Source organism: Chinchilla lanigera, unplaced genomic scaffold, assembly GCF_000276665.1.
Source record: "Chinchilla lanigera isolate Chin_1 unplaced genomic scaffold, ChiLan1.0 scaffold00065, whole genome shotgun sequence".
NCBI lineage: Eukaryota > Metazoa > Chordata > Mammalia > Rodentia > Chinchillidae > Chinchilla > Chinchilla lanigera.
Genome location: NW_004955466.1, coordinates 2,455,247 through 2,467,610, shown reverse-complemented (window position 1 = coordinate 2,467,610; position 12,364 = coordinate 2,455,247).

Genomic DNA, 12,364 nt, shown 5'->3' with positions numbered 1-12,364 from the left:
GGTGTATGCCTGTAATCTCAGCACTTAGGAGGCTGAGGCAGGAGTATTTCTTTGAGTTCGAGGCCAGCCTGGGCTACAAAGTGAGTTTGAGGCCAGCTTGAACCGAATAGTGAAACCCTGTCTTAAAAAAAAACAAAAAACAAACAATAACAAAAAATTGCATATGAATTGTTTACTGGATTTTAAAATGTTCTCCGTAGACTTTGTCAAGAACCTGAATCGCCTGACTCAAAGGATTTTCAAGTTACCAGTCTTTTCTTGTCTCCCCTGCTGGGCCATAGCTCAGACATGGGAAATAAACAGCACTGTCAAGATGTAAAAGAAAACCTGGAGAAGTATTTTGCAGAACCAAGCCCCCTGTCTTTTCCTGCCTTCTCTTGGCAATATTCCTCTGAGTCAGTGATTCTCACATCTAAGTGAAATTCTGACAGCTATTTCTTTACATTTTTCTCCATCCGAAGACCTTTCATTTGCAGTTGATTTCACCGTGGATGAGGATTCCTCACCTAACATGCTGGGAGAGATGCTTTTCTTCCTCCCTGGATTTTATTTTTATTAGTACGTGCTTGCAGAACGTAATGATTATATTCCTTGTGGGGAGCTGGCATATGTTTGAGACACATCTCAATTCTTTTTCCACCCTCTCCCCCTCCTCCTTCTATCAGTTAATCTCCTCCCCATTTAAAAAAGATTTCTTCCTGCTTCTTACTATCTATCTTTTATTTTGCTCTTTATAATATATTTTGGGTTTCTCATCTAAGAGAAACCATACAATATTTAAGCTAGTGTGCCTGACATTTCATTTAACATTATGGTCTCAAGGTGCATCCATTTCCTACAAATTACTCCTTCTTTATGGCACAGTAGTACTCCGTTGTGTATAAATACCAGATTTTATTTTAATGTCTTGATATACCTTCACTGGAGTTCATCCAAATTTTAGTCAATGTGTACAATCTGTTTTCTATATTTGGATATATAATATTTATTAATAAAAAATCAGTTGAAAAAACCCAAAAGGTGTGACAAAAATATAGTGAATGTTTAAATTTTTAAAAAATTTGTTGCAGCTGGGCATGGTGGTACATGTCTGTAATCCCAGCACTTAGGAGGCTGAGGCAGGAGGATCATTGTTAGTTCAAGACCAGCCTGGGCTACAAAGTGAGCTCAAGGCCAGCCTGAACTGCATAGTAAGACCCTGTCTCAAAAAGACAAAAAAAAAATGCTGCAGTGAAAGACACATTGGCATTATCAGAATACTCCTGCTTACTTTGAACTCACTCATCCCACCATTGTTGCCATTCTCTGAGCAGTTCTGGACGTCCTCTTTCGTGAATATCTATAGTTGTGCTGTCGTGACTGCCTTGATATTCTAAATCAGTTCATTTTACCTTTCATTGTCATTTTGACTTGGGGGAAGAGCTAGAAATTGCACAGTGCCATATCCAGTGAATAAAATGGATAAGACACACCGTACGTGGTCGATCAACACAATGTGACCAAAAATTATGGTGACTATTTAAACTAAAAAATGTATTACAGCACAAGGCACATTGCCACCAACCCCAATCAAAATACTTCCCCTCACTTCAAGCACACTTATCCCACCATTTCTGGCAGTGTGTATTTTACTGCAATAAGTTTTTAAAACCTTTTTATCATTCACCATAATTTTTGAAGCTTATAGATCATGAGAACAACTTGTTCCGACAGGAAAAAGAGATTAACTATAAGAAGAAACATTGCTAAATCTTAGTGGCTTAATATAGTAAAAGTTTTTTTCTTGCTTATGTCACAGTTTGAGGCAGGGTTGGGGTGGGAGGGAGTGTTCTACTCTTTATATGCATTACAATATCAGTGGGTCCACCATCCCTAAGGTCATCAAAGCTTTTCCACTGGATGCTCTATATGCAGCTGGCAGAAGGAAAGAAGGGAAGACTGTGGCCCCAGCAATATTGAGATGAATAATAAAGACATGCAATTTACTTTTTTTTTTTTTAGTATCAGGAATCAAACTCACAGCCTCAGGCTTGCCAGGCAGGTGCTGTGCTGCTGAGCTAAATCCCTGACCCAAGACATGCAATTTATAAAACGTTATACATTTATTCCACAAAATTATTTTTCTTGCTTTCATCTCAGTAAAATCACAAATTGTATTGTTGTAATCATCCAATAATTTATATCCTAAAGGTAGTAGATACCTAAGGGATTAAAAAATGTAATTGTGTTCAAAGTATACACAATTTAAACACATTTTCATAAAATGGAAATCAAAGAAATGTAAAACAATATTTTAAAATGTTTTGAGTCACTTTTGTTCTAAAACATGTACCTCATCTATTAAAGTGAAAAGGCAAAATATATTGTAGTTATAAATATCGACATTTTAAATAAAAATTATTTAAGTACAGATGAAGTTGGTGAGTTTTTGACAGATTAATTGTACAATTTTTTACTAAAATAAACCTATTCACAATTCCAATATGCCATGTCCTAATTGCCCAACGTAAATAACAATATCATTCCCTTATATATTACTTCTATACCAGTATGCCTGCCAGATTTTTTTGTTGCTGTTTTGTTTTTTTGTCTTTTTGAGGCGGGGTCTCGCTATGCAGTTCAGGCTGGCCTTGACCTTACTTTGTATCCCAAGCTGGTCTCGAACTCCCAACAATTCCTCCTGCCTCAGCCACCTGAGTGCTGGGATTACAGATGTGCACCACCAAGCCCGGCATTCCTGCCAATTTAAAAGTAATGTGAATTGTTTAGTATTAGAAAGTATTATCAAGCTTCCACATAGAAGCATTGCAAATATATACACACAGGAATATAAAGAGAGACAAGAAAATAGACCGTTAACACTGCTGACGGTGATACTCATTTTAATGTAAATATCGATTACGCTAGTGCTGAGAAAGAATTTGACAAGTTAGTCTTTTTCCTTCCATAACTACTTTCTTTATTCAAATCCTCCCAGCACTCTAAAGCAGCAGCACAACCCACACACCTCCATGTAGGAGCTCCAGGTATGGTGGTGGCAGACGCCTGTGATCCTAGCACTCTGGGAAACTGAGTCCAGAGGGTCACACAGTTGAGTCCAGCCTGAGCAACTTTGTAAGACTATGTTTCAGAAAAGAAAAAAGAAGGGGTTGGGGATACAGCTCACTGGGCTCAATCCTCGGCGAAGGTATTTAAGCTCTCGGGTTGTGTTATGTCAGCCTGGAGCTCCCGACCCTAAGTGACAGAAGTGATCCAATGTTCCTAAATACAGTTGCGAAACAGAGAGCTTTTGAAGTACCTGACCTAGGGAAGGAGCCTTTCTTGCCTGGGCCTAAAGGCAGTAGCTCATACCTTTCATGTCATCTTGACATGGCCACTGATAGTCTAGCCTGGAAACCCCAGAAAAGAGGACCCTTTCTGGACCAGGAAACTACCCTAATTAGTCTCTACCATAGAGGTCGAAGGTCAGTTTGGCATGAAAGAATCATCAAGTGTTTGCTGCGTGTACTAGAATTTTGCCTTACAAAGTAGAGGAGAAAGTATGGTTAGACTGCAAAGATCTCAACTTAGCAACATGGTGGTGTGGCTGGCTAGCGTGGGTCCTTGGTCCAGTGAAAATGAAAATGGAAACTGAGGCAACCAGCACACAGCTTACAGGTGAAGGCTTTAATTAGAAAGGAAGAGACAACGGGGAAGGACTATAGCTCAAGGAGTCAAACGTTAAGGAGGCACAGCTCTGAGAAAGATCAAGGTGGTCCCCTAACAACGGAAAGTAAGGGGGAAATAGGGAAGGGGCTTCCGCTTGAGTGGCTGAAGGAGGCGCACTCCGATGAAGGGATTCAGACCAGCCCGTTCACAAAAGAGCCAGGTCCCTTTGTTTTGTTTTGTCTTTGAGACAGAGTCTTACTGTGTAGCCCAGGCTGCCTCAAACTCACGCAGTCCCCCTGCCTCCTCCTCCTGAGAGCTGGGATTACAGGTGTCCGCCAGCACACCCAGAACAGGTCAGGTTTTCTTTGGGACACTGAGAACCTTGAAAGAAACCCCATGGGAGCCTCCCTCCACTGGGTAACATTCCTTGGCAAGCCCAACCAGGAAGTAAAAAGACCCCATCTCTGTCTCATGTTGACGTTACATGCTGACAAGGTGCCCGCCGCTTGAAGACTTGTAATGAGAGCACTGGAGGTACTGCTGAACTCACCCAAATGCCCAGCATCTGCTAGGTTTATGTTTTATGCGTGTGCAACGAGAGGATGAAATGTCTCTGACAGGCGATCTTTTCCTACACCCTCAGTGTGTTGTCCTGGGTGCCCCCGAGTGCTGAGGGTCTCTCCTGTAACCCTCGGTCTCATGCCGAGCCCCAGACTTTTCTGTTGCTCCAGCTCTCCCCCTGTCAGGACTCCCACCCACCAAATTCCTCTCCTGCCCTCCTGGAGCTCAGATAAACTCGCGCTCTTAGACGAAGGCTGTGGATTTTATTTCTCAGGTTCCATGAGGCCAATTTACGAAGCTGAATATCATGTGGGAAGAATGGCCCTTGAACAGTTTGCAGGCTGCACTGGGTCCCTGATGGATAACAAAATCAGGACAACTCTCCAGGGATGCCAGGGGCGGTGACAAGCCTGCCTGCAACCACTAAGGAGTTAATGAGAGTCCACTGAGGCATACTTTGGCTGCTTGATACATTTACTTTCTTTTTCTTTCTTTTCTTTGGCGGGGAGGGCACCGGGAATCAAACTCAGACTTTGTGCTTTGCCGCGCAGGTGCTATGTTGCTGAGCTACACCCCAGGCCTGATAAATTTACTTTCAAATTCCAATTTGAATGCATATTTTTGTTTATTGGCATACTTAAAACGTTTCTTATACATTGGGATAGTTCTTAAATGGCAATTACAGGGTTAACCTGCTCTTTTGCTTTCTGCTCAGCTAGGACAAGCGTGCTACTCAAGGTCACTTGGAAGTCTGTTGGTCAGCCAGTCCTCACTGGGATGTAAATGTCTACAAATCAACTCTGGGACCGAAGCAGGGAAGAGTGTACATAGTGGGGGAGGACATTTAAAACTTCAGCTACAAGGCTTGCTATAGAAGGAAACCAGGGGGCTGGGGATTTAGCTCAGTGGCAAAGCACCTGCCTGTCAAGCGCAAGGTCATGAGTTCGGTTCCCGGTACCAGAGAAAAACAAAAAAACAAAAAAACAAAACAAAAAAAAAAGGAAACCAGTAAGTAGGACAGAGAAGGAAATATAAGGGAAGTTGTAAGTATAAAGTTGTACTTTTGGTATAAGAAGATTTGACATGATAAGATTTTGCCCTACCAGGATGGAAGAAGGAAAGTTAGCAGTAAAACTAGGAGGTCAGAGTATGTCAAAATGTTCGTAGAGGACGAAGCTTATGAAAGGAACAATGTATGTTTGGTTAGGCTAAGGTTTTGCTCCTGTTGGTTTGGTTAGGCCTAAAATATGTTCCTTCGAAATCTTTTTGTTGCTCAAATGTGGCTACAAGGTTAAAACACTGACTGTCAAACTACCAGGCACTCCTCCCCAGGCCCCAACTCCCCTCTTTGGTCTGGCTGCCAGCAACGGTCTTTCTTTATTCTCTCCTGTGCTCAGGCTGTGAGGACAGGGGACCCTGTGGTACAGTCTGCCGTTGTGCAGGGGTCAGCATCTGCCCCCTGTGGTGGCTTAGGCCTGTTTACTCCCCCACCTCACCCCTCTTTTTGCTTGGCAAGCCCTGTTGTTCAGAGGAATATACAGGGAACTTCTTTAAGTAGAGGTCAGCTTTACTGAGCTCTCTCAGCGGGGAAATGCTGATTCCCCTTTTGGCATTGGCAGCAAATGCCCTTTTTCCCCACCTCTTGGAACAGGGATACTGTGAGGTTGGATGATTCCATCATTGGCTAAGGACATCTAGCTGACACTGGGCCCTAGTCCCAGGCTTCTTGTCTCCTTGGGGAGATAGTCTGTGGCCTAAGGGGATTTACAGGTCCAAAGGAAGTGGCTTCGGTGTCTATGTAGGGCCAGAGACACCTGGAGCCAAAGCCCCAAAGTGTTTGGTTTTACCAAGGGATGCCTTGGGGCCAAACAGGTAAGAGACCAAGGCATGGGATGCCCTGCCAGGTTCCTAGGACCAAACTCTTGCTCCTCCTGCCCGTTTTGCCCAGTGACTCATCTTGGGATATGCTTTATTCATTCCGTATGACTCCCTGCTTGCCTCCTCAACACCAGGGTGGGTTTGACCCCCAAGCCCTCAGAAGAAAGGTCTTGTGTTCCTATGTAATATTGTTTGGCTGTGTATAAACTTGGGGACCAAGAGACATGATCAGCTTAATTATAACACAATATTCCAACTAGACCCATTGTGTAAAAGACAGGCAAAATGGCTGGAAGTGTCCTATGTCCAAGGCTCCAGTGCTACAGGGTTGGTCCCTCATTGGGAACTGATGCCACTGAGGACCTCCTCTTGTCAGTCTCTCCCTACAGTGGCTACCTCCTTCTCACCCCACATCATCAGCAACCCAGGAGATCAAGGGGACCTCCTGCGCCCACCTCATACTGGATCCAGGTCCGTTTACCACTGGGCCTTGGACTCAGGAAACTCAACATCTGAACCTGTTACCATTCTCCCCCTCATGGGGGTAGCAGGGCCAGAGGGCACATGCACGTTCCTTGTTCAGTGATAGACATCCAACAACGCAAAGAAAAATTGGGCAAATACTCAGACGACCCTGAGAAATTTCCTGATGGGTTCCACACCCTGACAATGGTCTCGATTTACCCAGTTGATGTGTCCAGTTTATCCTCGTTTCTTGCTGTACAGAAATAGAAAGGGAAAGTATTCTGAAAGCTGCAAGCCTGGTCAGTGAGGAGGCCTTTGTGGCCATGACTGAGGGTAACCAGCTTACTAAAGAGCTATTTAAAGGGCCCGAATGGAACTGTAAAACTGGGTCTGGAGAATCCAAATGAAGGTTATACCTCCAGGCCATCTTAGCTGGTGTACATAAGCACGTGCCTAAGCCGTAAGGCATGACAAGATCAGAACTATCAGGGTCTTGATGAAAATCTGGCAGCATTCCAACATTAGCTCAAGGAGGCCCTCTGTAAGCATACTAACCTAGACCCCGAGTTCAGGGAGGGCCAAGTTATCCTGGGTCTATTTCCTCAGCCAGTCAGCTCCAGACATTAGGAGGAAGCTCTAAAAACTCCAACCAGGCCTGCAGGTGGGGATGAGTCCGTTGGTCAATTTGGCTTTCCTGATCTTTAACAACTGTGACCCAGAGGAGGATAAATGAAAGTCAATTAAAGAAAAGAGGCAGGCTAAGATCATGGCAGCCCTCATTGAGCAGGCCCACAGTAGAGAGAACCAAGGCAGCCCAAGAGGCAATGAGGGAAAATCCAGGGCTTCAAATGTAAACGATTGGGGCACACTACTAAGGAATGCCTTCAAAAGCCCCAAGTCCTTGCTAGACATGTCTGACGCAGGTGAAGACCCTTGGCACTGGAGGAGGGAATGCCCTCATTCTCAAAAGGGGACAAGGCCATCCACCACCATGGGGGCCAGGGAAGAGTGTCCCAGAGACTGATGGTACCTGAGGTGGCCCTGGTGGAGGGACATCGCTGTCCCGTTGGAGGAGCCTTGGGTCATTCTGGACGTTGCAGGTAAGAAAATTACTTTTCTTTTGGACATGAGCTCTTGCTCACTCCTAACCTCCTATCAGGGCATAGTCAGAGCCCATTCCTCGGTTGTGGGCCTTGAATGAGTTAAACAGTCGCTGAACTGTAGGTTGGGAGACTTCCTTTTCCAGGCTGCTGCCATGGCAACACCCAAGTGCCCCACCCAACCAAAGACCCTCTCATTTATTAGAGGAGGGGTTCTTGGGGACAGGGCCTGCTTCGGTAAGGCCATAGTACCCTAGCATATCCCTGCCTGACACGGGACTGCCATCTGCCTGTGAATTCACCTGGCTGCAAGGAAAGTCCACTGCTGTTTTTCTAGGTACTGATCTCTACTTCCTTTTTTTTTTTGTTTGTTTTGTTTTGTTTGGTTTTTCTCCGGTACAGGGAACCGAACTCACGACCTTGCGCTTACCAGGCAGGCGCTTTGCCGCTGCGCTAAATCCCCAGCCCCTATCTCTGCTTCCTTTGAGGAAACCCCCTATGTCATACTTTACCTTTTTTCCTGGAAGGGAAGATGTACAGTGGTCAGTGCTGGTCTAACTTTCCAACTTCTGGGTCCATTTCCAATCTGGGATCTTTCCTAGAACAATCCCTAACCCAGGCCAGGTCAGATTTAAGAAACCCTTCAAAGGACACCCTCCACCCCGCTCTGAATCTCCCCAACACGTTTGGAGTCTTGTGGACTACAAATAGAATCCAGTCTCAAACATGAGCTGGGTGGGGACGTCCTCGGAGGCCTCTTCTGGCAGATGGGCATTTGGGCGGCTCACCTCCATTTGAAATTTGCCCCTGGCAGTCATGAGAGGCAACAGTTGAGGATTTATAGGCTCGACCAGAAAGTTTAAATTTCCTGGCTGAGGAGTTTTGCAAAGTAGGTAAGCACCTGACTTCCTTCCAGCTGAAACGGGGAATTTACGTGATGCTCAACTAGACCTGCTGTTTTTGGATAAATAACTCTCAAAAGGTAGAAACCAGTCTCACCAAACTCAAACATCTAATTAAAGTCTATGACAATCTCAATAATAACCTGTCAAGAAACCTGGCTGGGTTCTCTTCTCAGATCCCTCAGGGGCTGGATCTGGAGGCTTGTAGCACCTTTCCATCTGTGCCGGCCTTCTTAATCCTTCTGTGTATTTTTGACCCGTGCCTACTTAACACACTAATCCAGATTTTCTCATTGCTCCAGGCGATGAGAAAATTCTTGCCCTCCAACAATACCAGCAACTCCCCACTCATAAAGATTTCTTATCTTTCCCAGATGCAGATGGATCACAATTCTCCAAAGAAGAAACTCCTTACCCCTGACATCAGAACTCTTTCTTAGTCTAGGCCCACGCATACACTCAGGCTACACAGAGAAACTGTTGGCTGCCTCAGACAGGTGATTGCCTGTGATTTTTAATTACAACAGATCCCAGGGGCAGAATGAGATTCTGTGCTCACCTCACAGAGCTGGAGCCATGCGAGTGTATTGGGAATGCAGTTTGAGCTCGTTGCTGGTGCAATGTACAGTGATATTTGTCTGTCAGTGGAGCTGTTTACGACAATTTAAAGCCATCTGTGTTGGTTTAGGGGATATTTTTGCAAGAGGGAACTTTACAGTATAGGACACATAGTTTATGAGATTATTTATAATAGTCACCCAAAGAATGATATACAAAAGAATGACATACAAAAGAGTCTATAGCCCACACACTATAGACTAGGAATCCAGCTGAGGGCCTGGGTCTCATGATAATGTCCTGCATGAGTCCAGCTGAAGGCCTAGAGCCCGTAACAGTGCCTCCCACGAATCCAACTGGAGGCCCAGAGCCCGCAACAATGTCTCATGCAGGCCTGTTTCACGGATCTGGATCTGCGTTGGGAAGGCCCAAAGATCAGTGGTGGAATCTAGGAAGTCTGTGCCAGCAGGCTGAAGGATCTGTGCCAGCAGGCTGAGGGGTCTGCACTGGAGCCAGGAAGCAATGCGCAAAGTAAGAACGAGAGCTCCGCTGAAAAGTACCACAGCCATCCTCGGCAGCAATGAGGTCCCGAGCTCGCCCAGTGGTGAAGACAGCTGAGTTCCCAACGCAGCAAGCTTCTCCAGGAGACTGGCAGTGCACCATCTTCCCCTCCCGAGCCAGGAAATGATGCTCAAGGTGAGGACCAGAGCTCCCCCAAAGTGAACCAAAGCTATTCTCAGTACCAACAAGGTCCCGAGCTCCTCAAAGGATAAAAACAGCCGATTTCATCAGGAAAGCCAGCATGACACACTCCTCCAACACAACCAACAGCTCCTTAAAGTTTCTGCCAGCTCCCAACAGCCTAACTTCTTCCTCTCCGGTTCTGCCTCTTATGCTGCTGGCAACAATCCCCAGGTGGGCCTCCCACATCCAGTACCATGCTTACTCAGTTCAGCTGGGGCTTATAAGTTGATCAGCAGTTGTCAATCCACTACACCATCTCTTCGTAAAGTGAATAAATACTCATCTTTACTCAGAAAAAAAAAATTACAACAGATCCATACCATGCTTTAAATCCTCTTTTTTCAGAGTTCCCTCTGCCCCCTAGACCAGTCAGGGTGAGTTCCATGGCCTCTGCCTAGCTAGGATCTAAACCCTGTTTAGCAGGAAGCAGCTATAGAAGATAGATCCTCCCCCTTCAGCACCCTGTAAAGACGTTTTGGGGGCCAGCTGTCTCAGTGGGGGGTAAGACAGGGAATGCTTTCCTATCAGTCATATACCAAGCAATACCTCCCCGTCAATCTTTAAGGGTTCTGGTCCTGCCGAGGGATCCATCTCTCTAATTCCCAAGTGATAGGCACAGTCAAAGTAGTAGCCTATAAATAGGTTCTGGGGAAAATCCTCAAGTCAGGTGCCAGTGTAGGAAATATCTCCAAGTGCCCCAAAGTAACTTTTGGCCACAGATAAGCTCATTACCATCTCATCCATATGGGGTGCATTCATGATTCAATCGTAACACAGTGAATTATGGGAAAGAACATGCACAGTTAACATGGAGGACACCATTCAGCATGAGCTGCCGAACACACTGAGGACATCCCTCTGGGAGATACCTGGAGTCTTGACCAGAAAAAAAAGACCCCTTTTCCTTATCCTTGAGGCTGCTGGGAGCCTTTTCACTGGCCCATTCTTATTGTGCTGAGTATTCTTTCCTGCCTTCAATAGATGTACTTTCACTGCCTTTTCTGCGTGTCTTGTCCAGTTCTTTGGGACACCAAGAACATAGAAAGCAGCCCCATGAGACTCTCTACCTGCGAACACTTAATATTTGAAAGTGTGATGTGTGTTCACTTAGGCTCAGTTTCCTGATTCGGTCCTCATTAGCTACCTTTTCCTGCAGTCTTCTGTACCCACTCTCGCAACGAGGACTACAGCTGCCATCTTATAATCGTGTGAAATCGCTGCTCCTCAGATGCCTTGCCCTTTAGCAATCTAAACACTATCTCCTATTTCTCCAGCTTTCTTTCTTGCCAGTTCATTCTCCCTGTTATCATCACTCCTGCTTAGCCAAGGCCAAGCGTGGAGCAATCCAGCTCTGACTTCTACTGTATGTGCCAACAGTGGCTGGAGAAAAGGGCTGAACCAGACTGATTGGAGCCACTATAAAGCATATATTAAAGACATCAACTGGATTTCACAGCTATCTGTCCTCTATGGTCAAGGATAGATTTCAGCCAAGTGCGTTTCACAACTGTAATCCCAACTACTCTGGAGGCAAAGATCAAGGATCATAAATTCCAAGCCAACCTGCAAATGCACATGGTCCAGGAATACAAAGTCAATAAAACACTAAATGCAGTGTGAACATCTTCCTCCTCAGTCTCCACTAATCTCACTCCCAAAAGATAACCACGGTGAAGGGTTTCTTGTGAATCTTGCCAGAAACTTCAAAAATGTACCTGTATTTTAATTTACAGCAATGAGATAACAATGCAGACTTTCAATGCTTTTACTTTCCACTGTTTTCTTGCTGATCTTTACGTATCTTGAATACTTAAATAGCAGCACAGATATTTCTAACCCAGACAGCATGCACAGTAGTAACAATATTAATACTAATATGAAGGAAGAAAAGCAGATTTGTGGGTGGAATAGGACGCCTTCTGTTTGGACGTGCTAATGTTTTAGGTGTAGCTTAGCCGGGTAGGTAAGTTCCGGGAAAAGAGTCAAGGGGATACATTTGATCTAGAGCTCAGCCAGTCACTGTGATTTCTGAAGCTGTGCGGGTGGAGAGTTCTTGTGTTACAATGGAATGGCTAGAGCCTAAAGAATGAAGAGCACAGCCAGAGAGGCACATGGTGTGTAGAGATAACACTCAGTATCTGCTTGGAGGAAGAGCTTTGGTCACAGTGGCCTGAAGGGTGAGCTGTGGGGCGGTGAAAGAAGGGTTCTGAGCAGAAATGACAGCACAAAGGATTAAGGAGCAGGAGAGCACTTCACCAAGGAAACCGCTCAGTAAGCAGATACTGGATGAATTTGTTGTAGAACTTGACATTTAAACCAGGGGCTGGTCAACATTACACTGTGGAGTGTAAAGTTTGTAATGTTCCTATCCTATTTCATAAATGGATGTATGTTTATTATTATGTGTTTCCTACAACAACCATTGAGAAGAGTTAATGATTTTTCAATAGGTCACTCATGTATAGCTCTATTTATTTTCTTTAGAAGCCACTTTGAAGATACCAAAGT